This window comes from Staurois parvus, unplaced genomic scaffold (assembly GCF_062004578.1).
Source record: "Staurois parvus isolate SC_StPar_1 unplaced genomic scaffold, SC_StPar_1.0 ptg001178l, whole genome shotgun sequence".
Taxonomy (NCBI): Eukaryota; Metazoa; Chordata; class Amphibia; order Anura; family Ranidae; genus Staurois; species Staurois parvus.
In genome coordinates this window covers 57,704-70,278 of record NW_028318974.1, presented here as the reverse complement: position 1 = coordinate 70,278, position 12,575 = coordinate 57,704, and positions in this window count along the sequence as shown.

The following is a 12,575-nucleotide window of genomic DNA, read 5'->3' as shown; positions in this document are numbered from 1 at the left end:
CGCCCCTGGTTGAGGTGCAGCCTCATCCATTTGAATGGGTTGGGCTTGGAGATGGTACCCCCGGCCAAGAGTGGCATGCCATTGCTGCGAAGCAAGGCATAAGGGCTGCAACATGAGTACAGCCCTGAGCAGCTGCATGCCCTTGTTCAGATGAACGGTTGGGGGTGGTAAAATTGTGGCTCAACCACCTGTACTTTTCTGTCTCTGCCCCCTCCAGTGAATGAGCCCTAATCAATTTAAAAGTCGACCTGCAGTGATGAGCTCTAATGCTTAGCTTTGGTCTGCCTGTCTTTCTAACACAGGCAATGGTGGTCGTGTCCTTAGCAGTGGCATTGCTATGGGGGTGTGGGGGATGCAGACCACACCCCAGTGATACCCACCAGAGGGGTGACACCAGAGTTGCCAACTATCCAAAAAAAATATGGCCATGGGATGACTTTGGAACTGCGTATGAACTGGGCTCAGACATGCTCGGCTATTTTCAGCCGGGCAGGCGCATGTGTAGTGATTCAGTGACGTCATGGTGCTGCCTGGCACCATTGTTCCCAGAGGCCAGACCCTCGCACCATCCATCCATGGCTACGGGAGACTCCCACCACACCACTGTGAGAATGGCAACACGGAGTCCCAGAGACCGGACCCCCTCACTGTCTATCCATGGCCACTGGAGACTCCCACCACACCACTGTGAGCACGGCAACACAGAGTCCCAGTCACCAGACCCCCGCACCATCCATTTATGCCACTGGAGACTCCCACCACACTACTGTGAGCACGGCAACACACAGTCCCAGAGACCGGACCCCCGCATGTATAGAAAGATTACTGTGTAACTGATCCAACAATAACTTCCATAAGGTAAAACTAACCAATATAATGGCTGCTTTTCCAAAATCAGATCCTGCTGCAGCCTCTTACTATGTGATTTGCTGCAAAGTTACAATGTACAGTCTGATCACTGGGGGAGAGGAGACCGAGGAAATGCTTCCTCCTGCCTGCAGCAGAGTGATGCCAATATCTCAGCCTGAAGAATTAATGATTGATGATAAAGGTGGAACTTTCTGGAGAAATGATATTGATGCTACACATAGTGGCATAGTCACTGCACTGGAGCTCAGGTTCTGCTTTTATTAATAAAGGTTGAATAGTGTGACATACAGAGCACAGCAACAGTGCTGAACACATACATCTTGCAGTGCTGGGGTCCTTGATTCCAATACCATCAAAGATGATGTCTGCATGGAGTTTGCATGTTCTCCCTGTGCCTGCGTGGGTTTCCTCTGGGTACTCCAGCTTCCTCCCACACACCGAAGACATGCTGGTAGATGAATTAGTTCCTGTCCATATTGTTCCTAGATTGTCAGCTCCTTGAGGGCAGGGAAAGGTGTAAATGTAGAGCTGGGCTCTCCAAATTTCCAAACCAAGGGCCAGTTTACTGTCCTTCAGACTGTAGGGAGGCCGGACTGTTGGGGGGGCCAGACTGTAGGGGGCCGGACTGTAGGGGGGCCAGACTGTAGGGAGGCCAGACTGTAGGGAGGCCGGACTGTAGGGAGGCCAGACTGTGGCTGGAAAGAGTAGAAAATACCCTGCCATCAATGGGAGTAAGCAATACCCCTTCATTAGCTGTAAGGGGAGGAATAGTGCCTCATTGTTGGTGTCAGTAGGAGGAATAATGCCTCATCATTGGTGTCAGTAGGAGGAATAGTGCCCCATCATTGGTGTCAGTGGAAGGAATAGTGCCCCATCATTGGTATCAGTGGGGGGAATAGTGCCCCATCATTGGTGTCAGTGGAAGGAATAGTGCCCCATCATTGGTGTCAGTGGGGGTGGAATAGTGCCCCATCATTGGTGTCAGTGGAAGGAATAGTGCCCCATCATTGGTGTCAGTGGGGGTGGAATAGTGCCCCATCATTGGTGTCAGTGGGAGGAATAGTGCCCCATCATTGGTGTCAGTAGGAGGAATAATGCCTCATCATTGGTGTCAGTGGGAGGAATAGTGCCTCATCATTGGTGTCAGTAGGAGGAATAATGCCTCATCATTGGTGTCAGTAGGAGGAATAGTGCCCCATCATTGGTGTCAGTGGAAGGAATAGTGCCCCATCATTGGTGTCAGTGGAAGGAATAGTGCCCCATCATTGGTATCAGAGGGAGGAATAGTGCCCCATCATTGGTATCAGTGGAAGGAATAGTGTCCCATCATTGGTGTCAGTGGGAGGAATAGTGCCCCATCATTGGTGTCAGTAGGAGGAATAGTGCCCCATCATTGGTGTCAGTGGGAGGAATAGTGCCTCATCATTGGTGTCAGTGGGAGGAATAGTGCTCCATCATTGGTGTCAGTGGGAGGAATAGTGCCCCATCATTGGTGTCAGTGGGAGGAATAGTGCCCCATTGTTGGTGTCAGTGGGAGGAATAGTGCCCCATCATTGGTGTCAGTGGGAGGAATAGTGCCCCATCATTGGTATCAGTGGGAGGAATAGTGCCCCATGATTAGTGTCAGTGGGAGGAATAGTGCCCCATCATTGGTATCAGTGGGAGGAATAGTGCCCCATCATTGGTATCAGTGGGAGGAATAGTGCCCCATTGTTGGTGTCAGTGGGAGGAATAGTGCCCCATCGTTGGTGTCAGTGGGAGGAATAGTGCCCCATCATTGGTGTCAGTGGGAGGAATAGTGCCCCATCATTGGTATCAGTGGGAGGAATATTTCCATATTGTTGGTGTCATTAGGAGGAATAGTGCCTCAAGGGTCAGATAAAGGCAAACAAAGGGCCACATTTGGCCCCAGGCCACAGTTTGGAGACCACCAATCTACAGTATGTAAAAGTACTGCATATATTGTGGGTGCTATATAAAGGCTTGTTCACAGCACAGTTTTGATGTTCTAGTGTGTTTTTACCTTTTATATTTTGACACTTAAAAATGTTTTATTTTCATTAGAACAATGTGCATTCCAGTGCGTTTATATGCATTTTGATGCATTCCAGATGAAAAAAAATGCAACAGGTTGTACTTTTCTTGAAAGCACTGGAACTGACCACACTAGTGTGAACTGCGGCCATTGGAATACATGGCAAATGTTGTGCATGCATTTAAAAATGCACTGTAAAGCATCTGGAGCAAAATCATTCTTGACGCCCCATTTACACCTGAGCAGCTTGAAGCTCCAAAACGCTTAAGGAGCAAAAATCAATTATTCTCAATGGAGACGGTTCACATCTCCACTCCATGTCACCTGAAGCCAAACGCCTGAAACTCAAACAAGTTCTGGAGCTTTTTTTTTTGCGCACTTTATTCCCATAGAAATGAATGGAAATGCACGATTTGCAAGTTTTTGCCCATTTTTCATGAGTTTTTATGTGATTTTCTGCTCAAATGGAGAAATGGAGAAAAAAATTGTAATAATATATGAATAAATAAATGTAAACTAAATACACAAATAAATAAATATTGTCATAAATAAAAAATAAATTAATAAAATGAATTAATAATATGTAGTAATTGCAAATAAATTCTTCTTCCTATTATTATTATTATTATTATCAACATTCTTCTTCTTCTTCTTATTATTATTATTATTATTATTATTATTATTATTATCAACATTCTTCTTCTTCTTCTTCTTCTTATTATTATTATTATTATTATCAACATTCTTCTTCTTCTTCTTCTTATTATTATTATTATTATTATTATCAACATTCTTCTTCTTCTTCTTCTTCTTCTTATTATTATTATTATTATCAACATTCTTCTTCTTCTACTTCTTCTTCTTATTATTATTATTATCAACATTCTTCTTCTTCTTCTGCTTATTATTATTATTATCAACATTCTTCTTCTTCTTCTACTTCTTCTTCTTCTTCTTCTTATTATTATTATTAATAATAATAAAATAATAATAATAATAATAACAACTAAAAAATGATAACAACAACCCAAGCCTGAACAAAAAAATGTATTATTATTATTATAATACTTTATTTTGTGTTAGGTTATTTTTTATTATTATTATTATTATTATTATTATTATTAATAATAATAATAATTATTATTATTATTGTTATTATTAGTATTATTATTATTATTATTATAATAATAATATTAATCATATTTGTATGCATTTATTTATTTTAAGGGTTGGGGTTAAGTATTATTTATTTATTATTACATAATATTCATTTATTGTACTTATTTATGATAATTTTGTATTTATTTAACATTACTTATTCATTTATTATTATTATTATTATTATTATTATTATTAGTAGTAGTAGTAGTAGTAGTAGTAGTAGTAGTAGTATTAACACCCTAACCCTAAAAATAAATAAATAAAGGATAAATAAGTAATAAGGCAACAATAAGTAAAATATTAACCTGTACTCCACACCCTGACCCCCCTAATTCAAAACATTAACCTAACCTTAACTCTAACGCTGAAAAAAAGAATAATAAAAATTTTAAAAAATACATAAATAAAAGCTGATGGAAAAGCTAAAATAGCTGAAAAACCTAGCAACAAATGAAGCGACAGATGATATTTTTTCTTTATTGACTATTAAAAAAAAACACCGAAGTTCAAAAACGTGCAAAATTGCATGCAAAAAGTGTGAATGCCTAAGGCTAGGATCACATCTATGCGTTTTTAGTGTGTTTGTCGATCTGCAGAAATGCCCTACAGTCCATCTAACACGCTCTCCTATGGGTCCTGTTCACACCTCAGTTTCCTGCAATGTGTTTTTTTTAAAAGCTGCAGGAACTTTTTTTGCACACAGATCAGTGTGTTTTTGGCGGCATAGACTTCAATGGAACTGCATGACAAACTCATCAAAAACATGCACGTGCATTTTTGATGGGTTTTGTGTTCAACAACCAGTTTCCTCCTCTTGTTGTCAAAAAAATGCAGGAAGCATCAAAGTGCCTCAAAAGCATGAAAAACATGAAAAATGTGTTGCAAAAACACATCGACTCCACCTACAAGGCAAGGTTCCCACCTACAGGATGTGTGTTGTGATTGATGCGTTTTTCTAGCACTTTGCTTTTTTTGAACAAAATTTTTGACACGATTTTATTGCGTTTTGCATTTTTTGGGAAGCGTGTTGTTAGGGTAGGTGTTTGCTGTCATGCAGGTGAAAAAAAACCAAAACCAATACCAAAACTGCTGTGGGAAAAAAACTCCCTGACCAGGGGCGGACTGACAACTCATGGGGCCCCCGGGCAATAGGGGATCATGGGGCCCCTGTGTCCTCGTCCACACCCAAAAAAGCCTATGAAACAGTCAATGTAAGGTACCAGGAGCATCTCATGGGGCCCCCTACTGACCCCGGGCCCTTGGGCAGTGCCCTAGTGCTCAAATGGTCAGTTCGCCCCTGTCCCTGACCCTTTCCGAAAAATGCACCGGCTAAAAATGCACAGATGTGATTGTGAACCACAGGAAATCGTGTGAATGGAGTGTAGTGCGCAAACTGGGAAACGCACTGGAAATCGCACAAGTGTGACCCTCGGGTTACTGCCTGTAATGAATGTAAGGTGTTACGCACACAGGCTAGCATAGTATGTTTATGTATACTGGATTTCTACAAGGAAATGGCAGAAAATACTCATTTTGGTGCGTTTATGAGCATTTACAGTGCCTTGAGAAAGTTTTCCTCCCCCTTGAAATGCCCCCCATGTTGTCATGTTACAATGTATTTACTGGGATTGGATGTGATGGACCGACACAAAGTGGCACATAATTGTGAAGTGGAAGGAAAATGAGAAATGGTTTCCAACATTTGTGACAAATAAATCTGTGAAAAGTGTGGCAGCATTTGTATTCGGCCCCCCGGAGTCAATACTTTGTAGGACCCCCTTTGGCTGCAGTTCCAGCTGCAAGTCTTTTTGGGGATGTCTCTTTGCACATCTAGAGAGGGACATTTCTGCCCATTCTTCTTTGCAGAATCCCTCAAGATCTGTCAGATTGGATGGAGAGCATCTGGGAACAGCAATTTTCAAGTCTTGCCACAGATTCTCCATTGGATTTCGGTCTGGACTGTGACTGGGCCATTCTAACACATGAAGATGCTTTGATCTGAACCATTCCATTGTAGCTCTGGCTGGATGTTTTGTGTCGTTGTCCTGCTGGAAGGTGAACCTCCGCCCCGCAGACTCTAACAGGTTTTCTTCTAAGATTGCCCTGTATTTGGCTCCATCCATCTTCCCATCAACTCTGATCATCTTCCATGTCCCTGCTGAAGAAAAGCATCCCCACGTCATGATGCTGCCACCACCATGTTTCACGGTGGGGATGGTGTGATCAGGGTGATGTGCAGTGTAAGTTTTACGTCACACAGAGCTTTTTGCTTTTAGGCCAAAAAGCTAAATTTTGGTCTCCTCTGACCAGAGCCCCTTCTTCCACATGTTTGCTGTGTCCCCACATGGCTTCTCACAAACTGCAAACGGGACTTCTTATGGCTTTCTGTCAACAATGGCTTTCTTCTTGCCACTCTTCCATAAAGGTCAGATTTGTGGAGTGCACGACTAATAGTTGTCCTGTGGACAGATTCTCCCACCTGAGCTGTGGATCTCTGCAGCTCCTCCAGAGTTCCTATGATGGGCCTCTTGGCTGCTTCTCTGATAAATGCTCTCCTTGCCCAGCCTGTCAGTTGAGATGGACGGCCATGTCTTGGTAGGTTGGCAGTTGTGCCATACTCTCTCCATTTTCGGATGATGGATTGAACAGTGCTCCGTGAGATGGTCAAAGCTTGGGATATTTTTTTATAACCTAACCCTGCTTTAAACGTCTCCACAACTTTATCCCTGACCTGTCTGGTGTGTTCCTTGGCCTTCATGATGCTGTTTGTTCACTAATGTTCTCTAACAAACCTCTGAGGGCTTCACTGAACAGCTGGATTTATACTGAGATCACATGACACACAGGGGGACTCTATTTACTAATTAGGTGGCTCCTGAAGGCAATTGGTTCCACTAGATTTTAGTTAGGGGTATCAGAGTAAAGGGGGCTGAATACAAATGCACATCACACTTTTCAGATATTTATTTGTAACAGATGTTGAAAACCATTTATCATTTTCCTTCCACTTCACAATTATGTGCCACTTTGTGTTGGTCTATCACATCAAATCCCAATAAAATACATTGACGTTTTTGGTTGTAACATGACAACATGGGGGACATTTAAAGGGGTATGAATACTTTTTCAAGGCACTAGATATGCGTTTACAGGTGCATGGAGTTTAGAAGCATAAGGGCATAAACTCATTCTACTGTCCAGAATATTCACAGATTCCGGCCGCTGCGTTGCTCATAAGCTGCTCTCTGAACACACCTTCCTATTGGGAGTCACCCTGGATCTCCGCCTGGCTCCATTGGAGGATTTTACGCACATTTTAACCTTCCTTGTTTTAGCGTCCAATTTTCCAGGATTTGCTTCTCAAGAATTGGCGGCACAAGGGTTGGATTTTCATTTTTTTCACTGAGAATTTGGAGTTTTCTCTATTATAGATTTGTTTATACACAGTGCACATTGCTTTGATGTGAAGATTTGATTGGATACAATGTAAATGATTGTAATGGTTTGTATACTGACAACAATATAGTGCTTCCCGTTACATCATTTCTGAGCTTTATAACTATGTAACCCCCAGTTCACATCTATGCGGCCGTGCGGGCCACGTTTTGTGCGGACACGAGAGCCCATTCATTTGAACGGTCTCCCGTGCCTGTAACACGCAGAGAAGTCCCTGCACTTCTTCTAAAAATGCAGCCCGCACGTGATCCTCGGTTCCCAGTACGGTTGCGTTTCCCAGTGCGGGCGGCGTGCTATTAGAATGAATGGCACCCGCCTGCGGGTCCGCATTCCTGTGTGTGGGTGGTGCGGCTGCACGGATTTTCATGCGGATCCACAGCGGCACCACCCGCACAGATGTGAACCTAGCTTATTGTTCTTTTCTTTTGTGGCTGATTTTCACACCAGTACGACTTCAGGTGCGACATACGATTTACAAATCGAGCCTGAAGTCGCATCTAATGTATTTCTATGGCACGGTCTTAATCAGTGCGATCTGAAGCAGCGCGATTTCAAAAATAGTTCATGCACTATTTTTTTTAGTTTTATTTTTCGATTTCATTGCGACTGGCATTAAGTTCTGTTAAGTGAAGTCGCACGCCGCAGTGAAATCAGAGGTTCAAATCGCACTGATCTGCAGATTTTAAATCGTGCTACTTCAAGTGCAATTTCAAAGTCGCATTCAATGTGAACTTGGGCTTCGGGCTCACACGGGCCACCACAAGGAGGTGAAACAGATGGTTGACTGTGGCTCTACTCCCCTCCTACTTCCACTCAGAGCTGTGTCCCCTATGTCTTGCTTCGCAGCTACGGCCAAAAAAATATGGCGTGCCGCTTTTAGTTGGGGGGGGGGGGGGTACTGCCACCAAGCACAACCTATTCCAGTGTTGCGCTTCAACCACCCTACAACAGTGTGTAACGCATGTAGTTGCACACACAGTGGCGAAGAATTTTGAGGGCTAAAACAGGTGTCCATACTTTGCTTTGCAGCCAGCATCAATAGATCTCTCCCTCAACAGTAGATCCTTCCCAGCAACAATTGACCTCATGCAACATAAGACCCCCAGCAAGAATAGATCCCCTATTAGCAACAATAGGCCCTCACACGCAAATAGATTCCTACCAGTGACAATAGATCCCCCAGCAGCCAGCATCAATAGACCCTCCAGCATGCCCCAGCACCCCTTGCCATTACACACATCCAGTACTGGAGGTGCCAGAACTGTGTTCCCCTGTCAGCAACAACAATCCTCTCCAGCAACAATAGGCCCTCACACACACAAATAGATTCCTACCAATAACAATAGATCCCCCATCAGCCAGCATCAATAGACCTCCCACAACAGTAGATCCTTCCCAGCAAGGAATTGACCCCCTGCAACACAAGACCCCCCAGCAACAATAGATCCCCTATCAGCAACAATTGTCCTTCCCAGCAACAATAGGCCCTCACACGTAAATAGATTCCTACCAGTGACAATAGATCCCCCAGCAGCCAGCATCAATAGACCCTCCAGCACACCACAGCACCCCTTTCCATTGCACACATCCAGTACTGGAGGTGCCAGAACTGTGTTCCCCTGTCAGCAACAACAGTCCTCCCCAGCAACAATAGGAACTCACACACAAATAGATTCCTACCAGTGACAATAGATCCCCCAGCAACAAGCATCAATAGACCTCTCCCTCAACAGTAGATCCTTCCCAGCAACAATTGACCTCCTGCAACACAAGACCCCCAGCAACAATAGATCTCCTGTCAGCAACAATTGTCCTTCCCAGCAACAGTAGGCCCTCACACAAAAATAGATTCTTACCAGCGACAATAGATCCCCCAGCAGCCAGCATCAATAGACCCTCCAGCACGCCCCAGCACCCCTTGCTATTACACACATGCAGTACTGGAGGTGCCAGAACTGTGTTCCCCTATCAGCAACAACAGTCCTCCCCAGCAACAATAGGCCCTCACACACAGAAATAGATTCCTACCAATAACAATAGATCTCCCATCAGCCAGCATCAATAGACCTCCCTCAACAGTAGATCCTTCCCAGCAACAATTGACCTCCTGCAACACAAGACCCCCCAGCAACAATAGATCCCCTATTAGCAACAATTGTCTTTCCCAGCAACAATAGGCCCTCACACGCAAATAGATTCCTACCAGTGACAATAGATCCCCCAGCAGCCAGCATCAATAGACCCTCCAGCACGCCCCAGCACCCCTTGCTATTACACACATGCAGTACTGGAGGTGCCAGAACTGTGTTCCCCTATCAGCAACAACAGTCCTCCCCAGCAACAATAGGCCCTCACACTCAAATAGATTCCTACCAGTGACAATAGATCCCCCAGCAACCAGCATCAATAGACATCTCCTTCAACAGTAGATCCTTCCCAGCAACAATTGACCTCCTGCAACACAAGAACCCCCCAGCAACAATAGATCCCCCATTAGCAACAATTGTCATTCGCAGCAACAATAGGCCCTCACACACAAATAGATTCCTACCAGTGACAATAGATCCCCCAGCAGCCAGCATCAATAGACCCTCGAGCACGCCCCAGCACCCCTTGCTATTACACACATGCAGTACTGGAGGTGCCAGAACTGTGTTCCCCTATCAGCAACAACAGTCCTCCCCAGCAACAATAGGCCCTCACACTCAAATAGATTCCTACCAGTGACAATAGATCCCCCAGCAACCAGCATCAATAGACATCTCCTTCAACAGTAAATCCTTCCCAGCAACAATTGACCTCCTGCAACACAAGACCCCCCAGCAACAATAGATCCCCCATTAGCAACAATTGTCCTTCGCAGCAACAATAGGCCCTCACACACAAATAGATTCCTACCAGTGACAATAGATCCCCCAGCAGCCAGCATCAATAGACCCTCGAGCACGCCCCAGCACCCCTTGCTATTACGCACATACAGTACTGTGTTCCCACTGAAAAAAAAGTCCCAACTCCATCCACTCTGAATTCTAAATTTAAAAATGCATTGAAAAGGCACTTCAACACGCATCAAAACGCATGTCACGTCACAACGCGAATGCACATGACAACGCACCTACTAATGGTACAATAAAAAGTACAAATCTCAATGGGACCCTTTAAGGTGCAGCGTATATTATATGTTATATAGTGACATGGGCAGCACAATGGCTAAATGGTTAGCACTTCCGCCTGGCAGTACTGGGGTCGTTGGTTCAAATCCCAACCACGTCACCACCTGCCTGGAGTTTGCATGCTCTCCCTGTGCCTGTGTGGGTTTCCTCTGGGTACTCCAGTTTCCTCCCACACTCCAAAGACATGCTGGTAGGTTAATTGGCTCCTGTATAAATTGTCCCTAGTATGTGTATGTATGAATGTGAGTTAGGGACCTTAGATTGTATGCCCCTTGAGGGTTAGGGACTGATGTGAATGTACAATATATATGTAAAGTGCTGCGTAAATTGACAGCGATATATAAGTACCTGAAATAAATAAATGTCAGGAATTTATTTCTTCCATCATTTGGCTTCAAATTTGGTAAAAAAAGAATTCTGGCTCACGGACAATTTTCGGTGATCGTATTCGCTGACTGTTCCCCACAAGCGAGAACCCCACCCCCCCTCCCCGCCGTACCCTGCGCTCAGTTTACTGCTCACCCCACACACCCACAGCAGCCTGGCTTGGGCAGACGAATATTTCCTCTACAGAGGATCGGTCCTGGAAAAGGAAGAACATTCCTGAGGATATCGGAGGAAAGAGTCAGCAAATGATCTGCGGAAGATAGCACAGATAAAGCCTTATTTCCCGAAGCTCCAGCTTCCTGTCTGCCATGGGAACTGGAAGTCGGGTCCTTCTCACCCGTGTCTGGCAGGTCAATGCTTCCCCCTAATGAGGGTTGCTGATTTTTAGATTGATTTACTGTATATTATAAGCAAAACTCCAGCCACAAATATCAAGATAACAAATAAAAGTGCATCAAAGGATGACATAAAGTCCATTTCAATCCAGAGATTTCCCCTGCAGTACTTTTTTCTGCCACTAGATGTCCTCAGTTTGATGGCCAGCATCATTCAACCCACTTCCTCTGAGCCCAGCCAGTCCTGGCTTGTGATTGGACAGTGAAAGGAGAAGTAGCACAGTGATGAGCCCATCTCTCTGTCACTCTGCTCTCTCCTCAGCATTGATTGGCTCCCTATGCTGCTTCTTCCTCCTATGCTCCAGCCCTGCTGTACAGGGCGATGTCCATTCTGGTCACAGTTTGCATTCAAAAATACATTTACAATACAATACAGCAGTGTCTGTGCAGCTGCTGCACCTCCATCCACGTCTATAGGATGCCTGCATGCAGCTGAGGGCAGATGCAGACACATGCACACAGGCAGTGCCAGGACAAGGTCATCTAGCACCCAGGGAAAAGATGTCAAACTGCGACCCCCCCTTCAGTTTATGATGTGTACCCTTAGGGGATCCCATGCCCACCAGTCACGCTGTCGCTACTCTTGTCAGCCCTGTAACAGAAGGGAGGCGCCCCCATCCCTACATTAAACCAAAGCGCCCCAGGCAGCCCTCCCTTTTGCCCACCCCTTGTCCCGGCCCTACACACAGGACAGAGGCTAGCGCCCGTCTGAATGAGCCCTTCATTTTCAGTTGTGGCGGAAGTCATTTAGTTGTGATCTCAGGAAAGCTTTTCTGCACCTCGATGGTTTACTGGCAGCCGAGTATAACAGGAAATTAACCGCTTCTGCACTGCCCTATAGAAGAAATACCGCTACAGGGCGGCACGGCTGTCCAAAATCATGTATATATACACGTGACATTGCATTTCCGGGTCGCGGCCTCGGCTTTCGATCCAGTGATTCCCCACCGGCACCCAGCGATCGCCGAGTATCACTGACAGGGGAGAGACCTGTATGTAAACAACACAGATCTCTCCCCTGTCAGCTCCTACACACTGCTTTGTATGGCTCTGCATAGCACAGCCATACAAAGCAGCGTGCTTACAGTGAAACACACA